The sequence below is a fragment of the Temnothorax longispinosus genome, chromosome 1 (assembly GCF_030848805.1).
Source record: "Temnothorax longispinosus isolate EJ_2023e chromosome 1, Tlon_JGU_v1, whole genome shotgun sequence".
NCBI lineage: Eukaryota > Metazoa > Arthropoda > Insecta > Hymenoptera > Formicidae > Temnothorax > Temnothorax longispinosus.
The window spans coordinates 13,646,609-13,667,612 of record NC_092358.1 but is presented as its reverse complement, the minus strand read 5'-3'; the positions used below and the strand labels follow the sequence as shown (position 1 = coordinate 13,667,612).

The window sequence follows — 21,004 nt, the reverse complement described above, 5'->3', positions numbered from 1 at the left end:
CAAAAATATGTTACACTTTGAACATTTATATCTTCGAAACTAATAATCGTAGAGTAATGATTAATACGTCATTAGATAGCTTAAATAGTCCCATTTCCTCTCGAAAGTCTCAAGAAGCTTCCTTAATAAAGAAGCTAAACAATTATAAGCAAATAATTATGTTCAAGTCAACCACTTTCAATAATTCTTTTTTTTGGCAATTTATTATTAATTATTATTGTTGGAAAGATACTTTGTGCGAGTAGAGCACTCGCGCCCTTCCAGAGGGCACTGCGTGGCGCAGCAACGCGGGCGCGCACGCAGTTCGAAGCGACAGACGAGAGTCTGAGCTCATCGTGTACACACGTGTCTTATATACGGTGTTTTATACTGTATCGAGAATAAAGAGTTATAATAACAGATACAGAAGAGTCGTTCGTTACCAATCACCACCACCATCTCGATCCCTGCGGAGAGTATAATTTCAACAGGTTATGGGCCCAGGGCACGATTTTCCTGCGGAAAATCTGTGTTCGAATTTGGCGCACTCTCGAAAATATCGACTATCGCAAGGGAAATCGAGAGCGACGCGGCGACCGCGTCGTCCGCGGCGCCGGAAGCAGGGAGCGCGCTGCCGATCGTCAAATGTCGTTACCGGTCCGCGCTTGCGACGCGACGATACGTGATGAACCGCGTTCTGCGTCATTCGCCGACGGTCCGTGATCCCGAAAGCACGTTGTTCTTTTGCTTGTTTTGCGAGAATCCGTCGTTAACGCGAGTAATCCTGATAAAATACGGTCGAATGAGATCGTTCGCTTGTAGCAATTATTCGTGCGAGTCGTGATTCCGAATAATCGGAACGTATTGTACGAAGCGGTGTCATTATGCGATTACTTTCGAGGCACCGCACCGGCCTCATGCACGCGTTACAGTGCGCAGTAAGATCCTCGAGATCAGACCTGAGTGAAAGCTGCATGCGTGCTATTGCCGTGCGTACCACGTGAAACGGAAGAAAAAAGAGCGGGAACATTCTGGCCTACGCATGAGGGATGTCTATCAGGCGTGCTTCCTGAGAGGGACGAAAGAAACGAATTACGAGAGTTCTCACGAGAATTGCATTCTTGGTTAACGCCGCCTATGACGATCGAGCTGTGTTTTTCAACGTTAAGTACTTCGTTTCATTTTCTTTCCGTGTTTCGGATAAGCGTGGACCACGCCATTGAGGGCTCGCTCACGCCCTTCCGATTACATCGAATAACGCTGTCTAACGACGGTCTCTATCGCGGTTAAGATCGCAATATCGATAAGCCGAGTATCGCGTACACCACGCGTACACCCGTTAATTATATTTCTGCCGATTCCGCGGTGTGTTTGACTAGAAGCGCTTCGTCGTGCAATATTATTTTTGGGAGATTTAGAATTTTTGCGGTGCGGTTAAATAACCTTGATATTGTATACCTTGTGTTCGGCCCGTTTGCGGTTCACATTGTGTTCTCGTAGCATTAATTTAAGACTCTTGGGCGAGGCAGTACATGCCTTACATAATTCTTTGCGTTACATTAATATTCATTAGATTTATTTGCTTCGACATTGCATTGTGTATTATCAAATTCAGTAGTTTAAGTTTCCGTGCGTTGTTTCTCAAAGATTACTTGTATTTACGGTATAATTTTAAAGCCACGATTTTTCGTATTACGATGTTAATACTTTCATAGCGTTATCCAAACGTTTGGAGACTCGCAATCATGACACAGTGTCTTAAGAAACTTATTATATGCCATCTTTATTGCTAATATGTATCAATTATGCTTAACCTTTTTTTTCATTTATAGGATGTAAACATTATTATTTTGCTTTGATTTGAACTGCGCTACTATTTAATGTGTTTATTATTTGAATTGACTGATATTATATGTTTTATTTATATTGTATGTCGGCTCAACAGGAGCTCTTCTCAATATATTGAGATAACTAAATCCCTGTTGCTTGTTCACCTCAATTACATTTTCTCTACTTGCTTTTTTTCTATTTTAAACAATCTGTGAGAAGTGTGTGGCAACGACGACAGATAGACGAATTAGACGCAGACAGAGAATAGAAGATTAGAGGGTAAGTAAACAATACTTCTTGTTGTTGACGAGCAAAACGAGAAGTTTCTTAAGAAACAATAACGTTTAATAAACGGTGCTAGAAGTAGATAGAGAAATCATCGTCGATGTACACGAAAAACAGCGCTGATAAAGTAGAGACTAGATGTATAAAGAGTAGATGCCAGAAATTAACTAAATTCTAAGAAAATTAGAGAATAGATGTGCAATAAAAAAAAAGAAATAGAAAATAAATGTGTGATAGAAAGAGATAGAAAGATGCCGCTTGGTAACAAGCCGGCGACGTTCGCGTGCAAGTCCGATCGTGAACAGCGAGAGTCATTTTTTTTGGCGCGCGGAAGTTCGATCGTGAACGGCAAGAGTCTTTCGCAAAGAACTTGTTGCCGGGCACGCGCTGACGCATGATCGATTAGAAAAACATAGCATCGATGCGACACCATGACACATATGTATATACATGTATGTGTATGGAATTTCTTTTCAAAATTGACATGCATCGGGTCGGTGATCAAGCATGACTTGCGGTGCGGTGTAGCTTGATTGCTGTTTAGGGAGGCCGCGTAAATCTGTACGAGTCCCGTGCGCGTGCGTGATTAACCCGATATCCTATAGATCTTTTCAGCAGTGCTGGAGATCGCACGGGATAGTGGTGTGCGTGTGCGGATGACTCTGCAGAGGCGCGTGGTTTCTCGCTTTCAGATCATTATGAATTGCAGTGCGTTCTGTATGGTCTTGTAAGCAATAAATAAGTTTCATTGTTGAGAAAAACTCGACGATAAAATTATAAATTTTATAATATCAATATATTGAATTATGAATTTGTTTTGAAAAAGAATATTATTCATATTTGATTGATATTTGAAATCCTGATATAGATGGATAGAGCTAGACGAGACGAAGGTTGCGTAGAGAAGGACCAGAATCTCCTGGTAGACTAGAGAGATAAATGATAGAAGAAAAAGATAAGAGAATATTGTTCAAAGAGTAAAATAGAAGAAAATTAGAAGGTTAGAGATAGCAAATGTGTAAGTATAAGTGTTCAAGGATGAAATTAAAATAATAATCTGAACATTTACACAGATATAGAGAAAGAGAAAGAGCTAGAAACACGAGGGGCCACCTCAAAACCAAAAGAGAAACCCCGAATTACAGAAGAAATTCGACTGCCGAGATTTGTGGGAGAGGATAGACCAATTCTTTCGATTGGTAGTAAGATCCTGTATGAACAACAAGAAAAACTCATCGCGAGAAATGAGGCGATGACTGGAAAATTAGAGATCACATTCAAAACTTTGGAAAGGGTGATGATGCAGGCGAATTCTATGATAGAGAATATGGTGCGAGTTTCGGTGGCTAATTAGAGAGTGAAAGACTGAAACTTAGACGGTTAGAGGTAAATAACGATAATATACAAAATTTAGAAGAAAATAATATTGAAAAAGTTATTAAAATACAAAAAGAACCGAAAAAGAAAAAAGTAGAAGAAGCAATCTGCCCAGCCGAAATTAGAGATAAAAGTAGAGATTTAGAAGCATTTAAAAACGCGATAGAAATTGATTTAAATAATCAAAAACTACATATTAAAAAAGAGTATAAGCTTACGCAGAAATCTAACTTTGATCTCTGGATGGATTATTTAAAATCAGAGTTAATGAACAATGATTTGCTAGATGTAATAGATGCAAGTATAAAGAGTCCAGAAAATCTTTTGGAATTAAAAATCGCTAAAAGAAAAAGTTTTGTTAGAGATATCATAATTAATCATATAGATGAAAATTATCATAAGACAATTTTGCATGAAAAAAAACCATCAGAGATTTTAAAGAAATTAAGAGAATATAAAAAGAATAAAATAAATGTAACTCATACATCTGTAAGAGCTCGACTCTATCAGATTAAAATGAAGAAAAATGAAAAAATAAATGATTTTTGCGAACGCTTTGACTCTATAGTTAAAGAATATGAATCATGTGAGGATGCAGTGCCTCTCACAGAGCAAGAAATCAGATCGTCATTCTATCAGGCGGTAGCTTTTAATGTACCAGAAATGAGGAATGCCGATTTGATCAAAAGACAAACAACGCAAAAAAAAATGAATATTGATGAAATAAAATCTTTTATTACACAGAAGCAGAAACAAAGAGTATAGAAAAAGAGCAATTAGAGAAAACAGAGGCTAGAGCACAGAGAGTGAAATTAGAAACAGACGGAAAACCTGTAAAGTGCTGCCGGTGCAATAAGTTAGGACATATGGCTAAGGACTGCCCGCTCATTGAAACAGGAGCTTGGTTCTGTTACTATTGCCAAGAAGTTAGAGGTCACAAAGGAGAAGACTGTCCAAACGCCGGGGCACAGGCTGGAAGATTTAGAGGAAAAAGGTATAAAAATACAAATTTTAATAAAAATAAGCCGAATAAAGCCGAACAAACAAGCACTAAAGGGGTAAATAATAGAGGAAAAATAGTTAAACTAGACAGCAAGGCTAAAGCAAAGAAAGCAACAATAACCGCCAAAGCTAAAGAAGATAAATCAGAGTCAGGTGCGACGATTAGATTAATAAAGAGTAGAGATAATTCAAAAGAATTAATTAATTTTATAGCAGATTCGGGAGCAACCGATCATATTGTTAATAAAAGCGTGATTCTGTCAAACTTTGAAAGGTGTGAAAATCAGATTATCAAATGTGCGAATAAAAATGAATTTGCAAATATTGTAATAGACGGTAAAGGAGATCTTTTGTTGCGAACGGGAGAAAAAGAAGAGAAAGAGATTAGATTAACAGAAGTAATAGCAACAGGAGATGTATCAGAGAATCTACTGTCTTTGAGAAAATTAGCAGAGGCTGGTTTTAGCATTTACTTAGATAATAAGTTGCTTAAAGTATATAATAAACAAACAAATAAAGTAATTTTTAGAGGAAATTATAATAAACCTAATTAGACGATACAATTTGAGGTTAAAAATAACAATGTAGAGAATAATAGTAGAGTAGAATGTGCAGTATATAGATGTAGAGCAAAGATAGTGTCACATTGTGAGTCCCCTGAACAATCACAGACAAACATTTAAAACAATGAGTTATCAATTTCAGAGGGAGAATTAAAAGAGTATAAAAATGTTGGATCTGCGATTGGGAGGGAGAATGAGGAGGAACTCACAAGTGTGAATAAAAATGTACAGCATGAGACAAGTACAGAACTCAATCAAACGGTTAAATTAGAAGATCTACAATCATTAGAGAATACAGAAGAAATGTGCGAAAGTTCAATAATAGAGAAGTCAGAGAAAACAAGAAGAATAAATGAGGCGATGTTATGGCATGTTAGATTGGGTCATGCATCACTAAGCCAACTAAAAAGATTACAGAAATTAGATAAGAGATTAGAGAAAGTAGAGTTAGATGATTCCATATTAGAATGTGAAGTATGTATAATGGCAAAAATGGAAAAACTGCCATTTAGAGAAACAAGAACTAAAGCACAAAGACCACTTCAAGTCATACACACGGATATTATGGGTCCGATAAAACCCACCTCATATCCAGGTCAAAAGAGATTTATTATTGTGTTTATAGATGATCATTCTAGATTGGCAAAAGCATACTCATTAAAGACGAAAGACGAATCTGGAGAGGCTTTAGAGAAATACCTCATACATGCCAGAAATTTACTAAGAAAAGAAGAAAAACTGTGCTACGTCAGATCAAAGCAAGGCAAGATCAAGGCAAGGAGTTCACGGGAGGTGCGTTTAGAAAAGTACTGGAAAGAGAAAAGATAGAAAACATATTTGCGCCACCGTATACTCCAGAGCATAACGGAGTAGCTGAAAGGTTCAACCGAACATTACAAGAGAAAATAAGAATATTTATGTTCGACTCCGGATTACCGAAAAGTATGTGGGAGCTAACAGTTGACGCTGCTGTGCATGCGTACAACAGATCTCCACACAAAACTATAGAGTATGAAATTCCATTGAAGAAGTTTTCACCAGAGACAACCTGTCACTTAGAACAACTTAGAAGAGATTCGGATGCATTTGGTATGCAAAAGTACCGAAGCCCACATCAAAATTTGATAAAAGAGCAATTAGAGGAATATTAGTTGGATACACTAATACTGGCTAATATATACTATGGCATCCAAGTACGAGAAAGTTTATAGAGTCTCGACATGTCCGATTCAATGAAAAGATAACATATAAAGATGTATATAAAAACGGTCAAACCGAAAATGAAAAAGAAATGAACAAGAATTGGATGAAAGAATTTGTAGAAGATAAAGAGAAAGAAGAGTTACAACAAGAAATACTAGAGAAAAGAAAAAGAGGTAGACCAAGAAAACAAGCAATACAGATAGATGAACAAAAACGAAAGAGTGTGCAAAAACGAAATGGATGAACGAAACGAATGAACAAAAACGAAAGATGGAGTAACGCTCCAATGACTAGAAGTAAAACTAAGAGGAAATATGTGAATTATCAGAGAATATTAGAGACAAACAAGTGCAAAAACCGATAGAGGATATTAACTTCGCTAACTATAGTTTCGTAGAAACAAATAAGTGTCAAACATTAGAGTATGAAGATGAATTACATCAATGTCTTGTGGCATCGTTGAATAGAAACCCAGCAAACGCAAAAGGATTAAAAGATATTGAAATTTTTTAATACTTTTGAATCCCTTTTTTGGCGGAATTAGATGAAATTAGATGGGATTCGAAATGAGATAGTCCAATCCCATGGAATCCAAAAAAGAAAAATTTCAATTCCATCCAATCCTATGGAATCCGTAAAGGTTATAGAATTGCATGGCATTAGATGGTTTAGAAAACGTCTCGCGCCTCCGTTGGGCGACCAAGCGCCGTTGTTCGTCGGTGAGCTTTTGTGTATGCCTAAGGGCATTACACGCAGTACTGCCGACGGGCAATTAGCTCGAAAATGAGATTTGTAAGATCTGTCAGGCACCGTAGGGGGTCCCTTTACATAGCGGTCGAGACGAAACTTTGAACTCAAGAAGATGCCCCGGCGATGCGACGCCTAGCGGCGTCGACGCGAACTGCCGGTAATGCAGATACCGCGCGGGCGTGTACTATTGGTGGCGCGTACCGCCACAGAGTTTAACACGGAAACTTTTCAATCCCTATCCTGGCATTCAATGGTATTCATTTTATTGTCAGAATAGACGGAATTTAATGGAATTCAATACGGAAATTTTTAATTCCTAGTTTGGCATTCAATGGTATTCATTTCGTTAATGGAATCAATGGTATTCAATGGAATTCATCACGAAACTTTCCAATCCCTAACCTGTCATTCAGTGGTATTCATTTCGTTAACGGAATCAATGGTATTCAATGGAATTCATCACGAAACTTTCTAATCCCTAACCTGGCATTCAGTGATATAATATTTTTGTGTCGGAATTGGATGGGATTCAAAAAAGACAAATTCTTTCCAAAATAAGGAATTCCATAATATTGAAACTATTTCAATCCCTTTTTTGGACAGAATGGAATTCGGAAAGTCCTTAATTGAATTCCTGGCAATCCCGTTTTAATTCTTTTCAATCTTTTTTCGTTTGCTGGGAAGCCTGTCACTTATGAAGAAGCTATGTCAAGTAACAAAAGAGAATTGGAAAATTGCAGTCAAAAAGGAACTTGAATCTATGTATGCTAATCAAGTGTGGGAACTTGTCGATAGACCATTAGAGAAATTAGATGGAAAACTACCCAACACAATAGATTCAAAATGGGTATTTAAAAGAAAATTAGAGACAAATGGATCAACCAGATTCAAAGCAAGACTTGTGATCAGAGGTTGTAAAGATAGAAACGTGTATGATCTAAAAGAGACATATGCACCCGTTTCAAGACTGTCACTGGTTAGATCTATATTGGCAATAATAAATAAGTATAACTCATACGCTTGCAGCTAGATGTTAAGACTGCGTTTTTAAATGGAGTTCTAGAAAAAGAAATATATATGGAAATTCCAGAAGGAGTGAAAGTGAATGAAAACACCAAGAAGACCAAGGTGTGCAAATTAAGTAGAGCTTTGTATGGATTGAAGATAAGTCCAAAAAGATGGAATAAATTTTCAGAAGAGGCTAAGAAACTTGGATTAGAGAATGACCTACATGAGCCATGCCTGTTCACATGGAGGAAAGAAGGAAAGATGGTAGTAGTACTGCTTTATGTGGATGACATGCTGGTCGCAAGTAATGACTTAGAGAAATTAGAGGAAATCAAAGGCAAATTAGATGAAACATTTGAGACTAAGGATCTTGGAGAACCAAAGAGCTTTTTAGAAATTACAATAGAGAGAAATAAAGAAGACAAATATATGAGTATCTATCAAGCACAATATACAGAAAGTGTGCTGAAAAAGTTCCATATAAAGGAATGTAAACCTCAAAGTACTTCTATGGTCACTAGACAGGTAAGCAATAAAAATAAAAGGAGCAGATTAGAAGAATCGAACAATGAAGATGTGATACAAAAAGAAGAAATCAAAAGAGTGCCTTATAGAGAAGCTATTGGAAGTTTGATGTCGTATTTAGCTAAATAATAGAAACGGCCAAATTACGAGCTATTAATAGGTGTATATTTATTAAAATCAATTTAACAACGAATGTGTTCGCAATATAAAAAAACAACGTTGACGCGAGCCTTACTTGGCCTTCTTCAGAACAAACCGCATAATTCCAATTTAATCGTTTCATAAACTTTAACGCATCAAATCACACTAAAAAGGACTGAAAATTCGCAACCGTCGCAACATATAAAAAGTTAAATACCTCAGGTATTCGTCAAATGTATATTGTCGGTCGTCTCCTCCGCCGCAAGAACAATGTGAACATCCGTGATGTCCCTGCATTCGCGAATCTTTATGTCACCCGACCGTCTTAATGGCAATTACTGAACACAGTATAAAATTGTGATAGGAGACGCGAATAATTAAGTAAAAATTTGTTAAGCGGGACACTCACATAAGAAGTCAGTGCAGCGAAAGATACGGAGACTTCCTTCATCGTCTCAATAGTATGTGTGATCATCGCGAGAGATTACAAGCGACTGTGGCAATGCTTGCTTCGGAAGGGCACGGATTGTTGTTAAAATTTCATATGAGACAATACGTTCAGAATATCAAAATAGGCATCGTTCAATAACTCCGTGTCCTTGTTTAAGTTTATACCGTTTGCCTGTTCCTTTATATGTATCATCTCCGCCGTTAATCTTTTTTTATAATTATGTTCGATTTCCAAAATGCGAGCATTGTTCCAATTAACATTAAATTATTCCAATTTTATGTTGGAGTGGATGATTGGAAAAGAAACTCAGCAGTCTGCCCGAAAAGGTCTCCTTATGAAACCAAGAAACAACTCCAAACGAGATTAAAGGAGCATATAAGCAACATTAGATTAGATAAAACAAAGCATACGGTTGTCTCTGAGCATAGCTTGAAATTCGATCATGCATTTGATTGAGACAATGCTCGCATTTTGGAAATCGAACATAATTATAAAAAAAAGATTAACGGCGGAGATGATACATATAAAAGAACAGGCAAACGGTATAAACTTAAACAAGGACACGGAGTTATTGAACGATGCCTATTTTGATATTTTAAACGTATTGTCTCATATGAAATTTTAACAACAATCCGTGCCCTTCCGAAGCGAGCATTGCCACAGTCGCTTGTAATTTCTCGCGATGATCACACATACTATTGAGACGATGAAGGAAGTCTCCGTATCTTTCGCTGCACTGATTTCTTATGTGAGTGTTCCGCTTAACAAATTTTTACTTAATTATTCGCGTCTCCTATCATAATTTTATACTGTGTTCAGTAATTGCCATTAAGACGGTCGGGTGACATAAAGATTCGCGAATGCAGGGACATCACGGATGTTCACCTTGTTCTTGCGGCGGAGGAGACAACCGACAATATACATTTGACGAATACCTGAGGTGTTTGACTTTTTATATGTTGCGACGGTTGCGAATTTTCAGTCCTTTTTAGTGTGATTTGATGCGTTAAAGTTTATGAAGCGATTAAATTGGAATTATGCGGTTTGTTCTGAAGAAGGCCAAGTAAGGCTTGAAACGTCAACGTTGTTTTTTTATATTGCGAACACATTTGTTGTTAAATTGATTTTAATAAATATACACCTATTAATAGCTCGTAATTTAACCGTTTCTATTATTTAGCTATTGTTTTATTGAGCGAAATCGGACACTTATTTGATGTATCTAGCAAACGCTACAAGATCTGATATAGCTTTACAGTAAACTATTTGGTAAGAAAACAATTAGAGCCTACAGAAGAAGATTGGCAAGATGTGAAAAGAGTATTTAGATATCTGAAAGGAACGGTAAATAGAGGACTGATATTTAGAGGAAGAACAAACGAGCTAGAAGCATTGCACAGATGCAAGTTTCAGGGATTGTACTAATTCTACATCTACTGGAGGATATATTATCAAGCTATTTGGAGATGTGATAGCATGGAGGAGTCATAAACAGACTTATGTCACACTCTCTACATGTCAAGCTGAATACTTAGCAATGAGTGAGGCATGTCAAGAAGTGATTTCACTGGACAAGTCACTCAGACATGTTGGAGAAACATTCTTTCCGTCGATAATATGGTGTGATAATAGAGCTGCAGGAAACTGCATTAAGAAAAATGGAAGTCACAAACTTAAGATGTTTGATGATGAACTAGAAGAAATAAAGAAAAACTTAAAAGAAAGAGAAGATACTGGAAACCGAAAGCACATGACAGATACTCATGGAGATTTTGTCAAACAATGTGTAGATCAAGGGAAAGTAGAAGTTAGATGAATAGAAACTAGAGAAAACTTAGCTGATATCATGACTAAATTGTTACCTTTGAAAGCATTCGCATATCTTAGAGATAATATAGCGAATTTAGAGTTTAAGAGCAATTAAAAGCAAAATCTTACTCGGAACTAATATTTTGCCATTTTTCAAATAAGAAAGAGACTTAGAGGACCCGAGCCCACTACCCGCACAAAGGGAGGGAGTGTTGGAAAGTTGCTTTGTGCGAGTAGAGCACTCGCGCCCTTCCAGAGGGTACTGCGTGGCGCAGCAACGCGGGCGCGCACGCCGTACGAAGTGACAGACGAGAGTCTGAGCTTATCGTGTGCACACGTGTCTTATATACGGTGTCTTATACTGTGTCGAGAATAAAGAGTTATAATAACAGATACATAAGAGTCGTTCGTTACCAATCACCACCACCATCTCGATCCCGTCGGAGAGTATAATTCCAACAATTATTGGCAACTTTTCTAATTCCATTATATTCTTCAGTTTTTTCTATCCCTATTTCATATATAATACTTTAAGATTTGGTTGATTAAACCTAGCTGTATTAGGCTTTCATGTATGTACGCATTCCTAAGCAAATTCTAACGTATGTAACTCAAGAACTATTTTATGATGTTTTTTGTTTTATATTTTTAATTTATTAATTTTTAAAACAATTTTATCCATATTTTAATGGTTTTTAAAAATGCTCTATATTTTTGCAAATTTAAACCTCTTCAGCAAAATAATTAAAAAAATTTCTAACCGTCTAAATTTACATTTTTTTAGTTAATAAATGTTTAAACAATTATACAAAAATAAATGGTTATGCTTTTTTATGGTTTTTTAAGCGCTACATTGTAGTATTATTTTCAAAATTTTATTTTTATTTTCTCCTCGTTTTGTTAATTTATGTATTGTTATAAACAATTTCCGATAAACTTTGATATTTTATACCGATTTGTTCATTGTTTCCACATGCGAAGAGGTTTAAATTTGCAAAAATATAGAGCATTTTTAACAACCATCAAAATATTGGTAAAAATGTTTTAACAATTAATAAATTAAAAATATAAAACAAAAAAGAACATAAAGAATTAAAAATATTCGTGAGACCTTCCACTTGCATAGTCGTTTCAAGGCATATCTAATGTTAATAATAATAACAAATTATTCACCCCGTAAATCTCTGTTAAAGGTACAAATTGTCTTGATTTAAAGTTGGCAGGCCAACGGTGGCACTTACGGCGGAATATGAAAAGATTGAATATTTAGAGAATAAAATTACCTATAAAGTGAAAAATTTTTTTATCATCATCCGACTAATACTTTCCGAGATATGACTGATCAAAGATAACGAACAAAAAAAAATTTTTTGTTACATGTTTGTCATAATTTAAATTTATCGATAAAAAAATGTTTGACCCCAGAAATGGCTTTCCTATTATATCTGGTTAGGCCTTAAATTTTGGGGGATTTTTTATTTAATGCTGAAGTACCGATATATTGAATTTTACAACTAATTGGAGCAACTTGCGAATTCGCCGAGAGTCACTTTTCGATCACGCGACTTCGGGCGCCACTCACGCCTAAGCTATTAATTTTAGAGAAATGCTTTCCGTAACTTTTTTTATAGGAAATTTGATTCTCTACAAAATTGTTTATGTGCAATTTTGCTGTATCTCAAACGGTTTTCGCAGGGTTTCGAGTAAGAGGTCGAAAGAGGCCAATTTTTCATGGTTTTTATTTTTTTATAAAAACGAGCGGGATTGACGAACCACAAAATTGATGTGTTTATCAGTGCCATTTACTATCAAATGGTATATAAATTAAGAGCCTGAATTCAAATTCGATTTAAGCCTCAAATAATCCGTAACTTGACTGGCCTATTTCTTATATTTTTTACACTGTAAGCACCAAGTGATGGCATACACATACACATCACGATCCGCCTCCAAATTACCTCAATATACTCCAACGTGTCCCAATATAACCCAACACATTCTTACCCAAACACGTCACTGCTCACTTCCATTCCCCCACCCGCATTCCTCACTCCAAAAACCTTAATATAGCACACTTTTTTTATACACCCAAATACATCATCACCCATTTTTATTCCCTCAACCCATACTTCTCATTCCAAACATACTCAATACATCCCAACATGTTCCAACGTAGCTTATCATAACCATCAATCAAATTATATGTACGTCATATTTTAAATAATTTATGAATCTGAAAAATTGCGTTTACCATGATATTTAATTCTTTTATTATTATGCCTATTAAAATAATAGAATATTTTATTATCCCCCGCCTACATGTGTACTGTCTATACACACATCAGCAAATTACTTCCCTTATAGTCGAATACTAACACAGTATTTTCAACAAGACTCAAAAATTCGTGTAGTCGCATATTGTAACGAGAATGTTTGGCCATATGTGTGATAATGTCTCTCTCGTAAATCTAAATTCACAACAATTTCCAAGTAAAATTGGGAATTAACGTTTGTTAGAGCTTTTTATTACTTTTGCTCTTGCAAATCGTTTTACAATGGCTTCAGCAGAACGCAACAGTTTTCAACCGTTTTATGATTTTCTGCTGAACGATTCTAAATTCACTCAAAGTCTCAACACGTTCATTCAGCGGTCGCCATGATTTTCAGCTAATTAAAAATACGCTAAATATGGCTGCGTTCAGCAGAGCGCAACAATTTTCAACCGTTTTATGATTCTCTGCTGAACGATTCTAAGCGCATTCAAAGTCTCAACACGTTCACTCAGCGGTCGCTATGATTTTCAGCGAACTAAAAGTACGCTGTATCTCAAGCAAAACGTTATCAGTAAAATAACTGCCTCCAGTGTATTAACATCTGAGAATGTATAAATATAAATATACATATAAAAATATTATTTATAACGCAATAAATACAGTGGAAACGCACAGAAAGTTACAAAATGGTATATATATATATACCATTTTCAAAAGTATTACATCAAAGTATTACATATTTTATATACATTTAGGGGGTCTATACACGTACGAGTTTGGCTCGCAAGTCCGGGTCGGCGAGCTTGATTCCCGAGCCGGACTCGAACGTTTTTTCACTACACACGAAAAGAAAATGTGCGAATTTGGCTCATTTGACGCCGAGCCCGGCTCGTAACATCTCATCCACGAACGAGTAGAAGCCGAGCCGAGCCGGACTTGCGAGCCAAACTCGTACGTGTATAGACCCCCTAAATGTATATAAAATGTAATACTTTGATGTGATATAGACCCCCTTAACCTATCATTCTATGTTATATGCTAACCCGAATTTATTTAAATTATATATTTCTTTGTAATCATATATTTCTTTATTTTCTTATATTAATATTTGTACATATCGTAGTCCGTACATTTATACATCGCGTAGTCCATACCACAGTCCATACTATATGTCGATGACGTTTTGCTTGACAGCTTGACGTTTTACGTACTTTTAATTCGCTGAAAATTATGGCGACCGCTGAGTGAACGTGTTGAGACTTTAGGTGCGTTTAGAATCGTTCAGCAGAGAATCATAAAGCAGTTGCAATACTGTTGCGTTCTGCTGAACGCAGCCAATGTCTCGCTTTTCTCGCTCGCTAGCTTCTGTTTTCCCTGCCTCGTTCGTCACGCTCGTCTCTTTTTCACTCTCGCTATCATACACAGATATCGCACAGATCGCGCGGAATATCGCTGAGTAGCGCCGGTACGAGCGGTAGACTAAAAAATATAACTATAATGGTGCGATTCCATGATACGGAATGTATGCGCAATGCGGAATTGGCGGAACGCTCGTGATTGGTTCGTCCTTTTTTACGTTCGTTCCGCCACATCCGCCGACTTTTATCCGCAAGTTTCTATTTTATCCGCACTGGAAGAAAGAAGAAGATCGTGCGGAAACTGCGGAAGCCTTATATTTGTGTCTGTGTCCTTGTGTGCGAGTGTGAAAATAAGACAAAATGTCATCCGTAAGAATATTATTAAAAACTATTTAAATTTTAAATAATGTAATTTTGAATTAATAATTTTATCAAAGAGAGAGTGGAACGGGCTGAATAAAAGCCAGGCGCTGTTGACGGCGCACAAAGGTTAATTTCTTTATTTATGATAAATCAAATTTTTAACGTACGTTTCGGTCCGAATTTTGGACCATCCTCAGAATAAATATATATTACTTCGTTATTATATTATCGCTGAAGATGGTCCAAAATTCGGACCGAAACGTACGTTAAAAATTTGATTTATCATAAATAAAGGAATTAACCTTTGTGCACCGTCAACAGCGCCTGGCTCTTACTTAGCCCACTCTCTCTTTGATTTTCACCAGATCCTTTACACGGATTTAATAATTTTATATTAATGCAATACTATATATTGAACAACTTCTTTACAAAATATAAGTTTGTTAATATGCGGGAGTTTGAATTATATATTTGAGTTATGATTATATATTTGTTACTTGTTTATAGGATAAAAATGTTGATATTGCGGGTATATTCTCTCAGGAAACTTTGACCTGATGAAACATTCTTGCTTTCATCCGTTTAACGAGGAAACACATATATTAAATGTGGATAAAAATTTAGTAGTCATTGTTGGTAGGTATTATTTATAGTAATCGAGGTATGTCCCTTAGTAAAGCATGCCATTAGTTATCTATTGAAAAATTATATTGTCCCGTCTAACAATGATACTGAATGGGTTTTGTTTGCCAGTGTTATTATTGTTCCTTTTATTTTACAGTGACTCGTGCATACAAATTGGAATTAAATGATGATCTGCCAAATAATAACATGCAAGGTGTTGAGAATCTAACGCTCGAAAAGTGAAAGCGAGCGTTGGGAATATTCGAGAACGCTCGATTTGCTCCAAAACGCGTTTATTTGCCTTCCCCCCGGTTTTTTTTGGTGTTTTCGCTCGCGCCCGGACCACAGATGTACCTCGCGTGATCGCTCGTACTGCGACCAATAGTCTGGTCGCTCGACGATTTGGAGCCAATCAGCGTTTTTCACGTCTCGAAATTTCCTCGCGGAAAAGTTTGGAGCTCCGGCCGCGATCGTTTCGCTTGCTCTGGCCGGGAGCTCAGTGAGCCAAGTGCGCCCTAGCAATTCGTACGCGACACTGGTAACTGTCGATATCGAGAACGGAGTCGAATCGGAATGAATGTAATAGCGAGTGCGATCCTGTAATCAACTTTAAATAAATGACTGTTACATTTTCCACGAAAACCTAATTATTTGTGCTGTCCTCGGCGCGGCGCGCGAAAACCACGAGCGGTCCACTAACACAAGGACTTGATACGGATGAGCTCTTAATATAGATTAAGATTTAAGCCTCAAATAATCCGTAACTTGACTGGCCTATTTCTTATATTTTTTACACTGTAAGCACCAAGTGATGGCATACACATACACATCACTCCCGCCGTTTACCCGCGCTTGCTTAAATTTCTTCACGTTGACATTCCCCCGTGAATGCTAGAGGACCCGTGATTAATTTCTCAACATTACGCGAAACTAATAAACAACCTGACGGAGTTGATGGATTTTTACTTCTACTCGGAGAAGGATTAAGGAAACTGCCATACAGAAAGCGAACCGAATTAGAAATGAAATTCCTTGCTATGCTCATGGAAGAGCAAGATAAATTAATTAACGAATAACTATAAATAAATCATATTTACTTTATGTTCACTTAATCTGTTATTTGATATAAAAGAAAAATCTATTTATTTTTATTTTTATTATTACAATTTCATTTTTTATTACATTAATATTAAGTATGACTATTATTGTACTAGGTATATTTAGTTTCAAACAAATACAATTTATTTTCAAGCAATTTATATTTTTATTATGACATACCACACACAAGCCTTACAAATGAGTTTATTCAGTGTTTATAAGTATATCTACGCTTTACCAACTTACATCTACTTACAGTACTACTTATTCTACGGGAAAAAATCTATCAGAAGTGTTCCTCATCAGTGTTATCATTATCGTCAATTATCGTCAATTATTAATTAAAAATTGTTTTGCAACGCTTTTTCCCATTGGTAAGATAACGCACCAGTACCTTGAAAGTATGTTGAATACGCTTCTCTAACTGCAATTGTTATTGCCGCGGCTTCGACAAAGTGGCATATTACGAACTCCATGATTTGTATGCAGCAGTTCTTCACCAGTGCGTAAATATGATTTACTTCCCGTTAATTGCGCTTCGTTTTTTATAATAAAATTGTGCAGTGCTACAGTCGCTTGTACAATTTTACGTACATTGCTGACATTCGCGATGATTGGCCTTCGGTATATTCTCCATCGAGCCACTAATATGCCGAAAGCGTTCTCCACAACTCTTCTTGCACGGCTAAGTCGGTAATTAAATACTTTTTTCCCAATGTCGAGTTTTCCACTTCGCGGATATGGTCTCATCATGTACATCGATAATGGAAAAGCTTCATCTGCTACTAGTACATAGGGTAACTCTGGTCCGTCAATTTCAATTTGTTTCGGGTTTGGCAGTTTGAACGAATTAACTTCGAAGCGTTTCCCAATTTCGCTATTGCGAAAGACTCCTCCATCATTTTTGCCTACCTTCAGCACCAATATCGACTATTGTAAAGCAATAGTTTGCATCGCTGATTCCAAGAAGATTAATACTGTGATGGCCTTTGTAATTGTAATATGTTGATCCGCTGTTTGGTGGAGCCTGTAACAAGAACATATATTGTCTTTTTATCATAATTTTGTATTGTGTACATTGAATAGAAAATAAATCTTTTTATATTTAACAAAGCCTTTTATTTCTTATTAATAAAGTTTTAATGTTATATAAATAAACTCAGAATTTCATTTAAAACTTACTTGGATTTGAACATGCTTTCCATCAATAGCACCTATACAATTCGGAAAGTTCCACAATCGTTGAAATTCATCGGCTACAGATTTCCAATTCTCTTCATTGTCCATAAGAAAAACTGAATCTTTTAGACAACTCCAAATAGCTTCACAAGTCTCGGATATAATTTTTGAGATTGTGTTTTGTGAAACTCTGAAGGCATATGACAGGGATTTCATACTATCCCCTGATGATAAATAGCGCAGTGTAATCTGGAGCCGAGTGTCAGGGGAAATAGGTTCGCGAATAATATATTGTTTTATGATGACTGGTTCGACCAATGTTAATAACTTATTAAATAATTGAGGTGGCATTTTAAAATAATCTCGATATTTTTCTCTGTCTTTGGCCAGCATTTCCTTTATAAGATTCTCACTTGCTCCTTGTTTTAATCTTCTCTCCATACTAAATATAGGTCGTACCCAATATCTTCGTTGTTTTTCATTTTCATTTCTTTCTGCGATTATATATAATGAATATAATTTTATAATTTTACTGCGTAGTTGTTGCTTTTTAAATGGACACCAACATTGTTTTAATTTATTTAATAATACGCAAATAATAACAAACAACTTTTTAGAATACATTTTTGAATTCGTTAATGTGACAGATGTATTGCATGTATGTACGTGTGATTCCGTTCCGCTGAAATATAATTTTCCGTGTTCCATGGAGCGGAAAATGCGAAAGCGTAGTCTGTGCGTGCCAATAATATATACTGTTCCGATAGATACAATGAAAGGATCTATATATGGGAAATAATCTAGTGATTGGCAAGCGTCAATTGCGCTTCCGCGAATTCCGGTCCATGGGACACGGAAAATTATATTTCAGCGGAACGCAACTGGCGGAATATCTGCGATTGGATGGACTTCATTCCGCCAATTCCGCATTGCGCATACGTTCCGTACCATTGGGATCGCACCATAACTCTTACACGTTATAGTTCGGTCAATAACAATAAAGAAAGATATAGGCTCTCTAGATTAACACAATGTGAATAGGAGAGGCAATTAGAGCCAAGCGCGGTAATCAAAGCGCAAACAATTTATAAAAATAAATATATATATATATTAACGTACGTTTCGACACATTATTCGTGTCCTCTTCAGCGTTAAAAGTTACATAAAGTCAAATACGAAGATTAACAAAGATAATAAAAAAGAAGTCGAGTATAAGGCGTAGTCAATAGACGAACAAAGTATAAAAGACGCAGTCAAAAAAAAAAAAAAAAAAAAAAGGATTGAAATCCTATAGATGTACCGTTGCCGAAATTCCATATACGCCGGTAAGCACTCGCTCCACATCCCTCGCATCTTAGAAATAATCTCGCCAGGTTGAAAGACCAGGTGGGTAAGAAAGATTCGAAAGCCCTACCTGTACCATCAAACGGAGTCGCAATGTGGTAAAGGCGTAAATTATCTATGTTAAAATCAGATGACTAATGGATTTACTTACAGAGCAATTGCAGACCGGAATATCGCATTGTAACAACAAACTTCACGGTTCGAAACGTCGCGAATGAGTGAGGCATAGGTGAGAAGGTTAACATAATAGAGACTGGTGTATAAACCAGAGGAGGGGATAAACTCTCGCATAAAGTTGTTCTAAATTTTAGACAGTCTCTGGATCACATTTAAATACGCGTCCGGTAAACCCTCCTCGCGCACCTCGCGTCCGGTAAACCTCGGTCAATAACATTATCGCCCAAGATTCTCGGGAGTTAACGTTATAGACCGGCTATTAACGTTAATGCCTGGTTAACAACATTTTCCGTAACATTGTAACATGACAGGGTCGCGTCCACTGCCCACTGGTAGCTCGGCCGAGAGGAAAGATCGGAGATAGCACCTCAGCCCGAGAGAAACAAGGCGGCCGCGCCACTTTGGCGGATTAATTAAAATTTCTTGCGGGAATTTTCAGAATTGCAAACAAGTGGTGTTGTGTGAGTGATCAATGGAAATGTGTAACGACCAAGGTCGCGGCGCGGAAAAACTCAAGGAAAAGATCCGGACCATCGACTGAAGAAATTGCTCGACGGATGGGTCATGCTCAGGCCCACCCTAGCGGAAATATTTCTACAAAATTAAAAAAAAAATAAAAATGTACTACAAAAAACTATAAAATATAATTGCCAGACTCTATTAAATTCTACATGAATTTAAAAAGTACTACAAAATCCTACATGAAAATGCTAGATATGGAACATTTTTGTAAATTTTTGTATTTTTTTAGTGCATCTTGATCTATAAATTTTTCAGTAAAACTACAACTAATATTGATATTCTACACATTTCTATATCTATTTGAGTATAGTAGACTACAAAGAAATACTAGAATTAAAACACTCTCTAATGAGGAAATTCACCCCACATAAAAAAAAATTATATTTATTTTGAAATTTTATTACTACTTTTTAACTAAATTTGTTTCTTAAGATGCAACCTATAATTATAAATACTTTCTCGTACTTGAAAAACACACTTACCTTGATGGGATTCGAACTCGAGACCTTGGGACCTCTGGATCGTGAGCCAACCATCTTACGTGGTGGACTACTTCTTAATTTGATGTAAGTGTTATATATAGTCTACATGTGTCATAACCAGCGCAAATATATAATTTTTCAAAAATTCTTAAGAAACAAATTTAGTTTAAAAAGAGTAATAAAATTTCGAATCGGATATACGAATATAATTTTTTCTTAATGTCGGGTGAATGTCAGAAACCAGTGCCGGCTCATTACAAAATAGGCCTATTGGGCCAACGTCGCGCCGCGTGATTACAAAAAGAAAAACAACTTCTTTATTCTAACTTATCTGTAAAATAAAAAGCGAGTCATTATAAAAAAAAACCTTACCCAGCACCATACACATGTCTAAAACCGCATAACCCGGGAAAAAATCTCTTATTTATTCATATTAGTTTATATTAGTAGATACATGATTATATATGATCATATAAGAAATGGAAAATACAATCTTAAACAATATTATATGGCCATATATAAGCATATATACATATGCCATGATTATATACTCGGGAAAAAATACCTCTTATTTGTTCATATTAGTAAATATATAATTATATATGGTCATATAAGAAATGGAAATATAATATTGAACAATATTATATATGGCTAAATCTCT

The 21,004-nt window shown here is 36.1% G+C and overlaps 1 protein-coding gene and 1 pseudogene across 2 annotated transcripts in view; both read right to left on the bottom strand.

Annotated features, from left to right (window-relative positions):
* The window catches only part of LOC139809977 (odorant receptor 13a-like), a 602,938-nt gene that overhangs the window by 199,867 nt on the left and 382,067 nt on the right, over positions 1-21,004 (bottom strand). The gene's annotated exons all lie outside the window — the stretch shown is intronic.
* On the bottom strand, positions 17,060-18,211 carry LOC139813546 (uncharacterized; annotated as a pseudogene).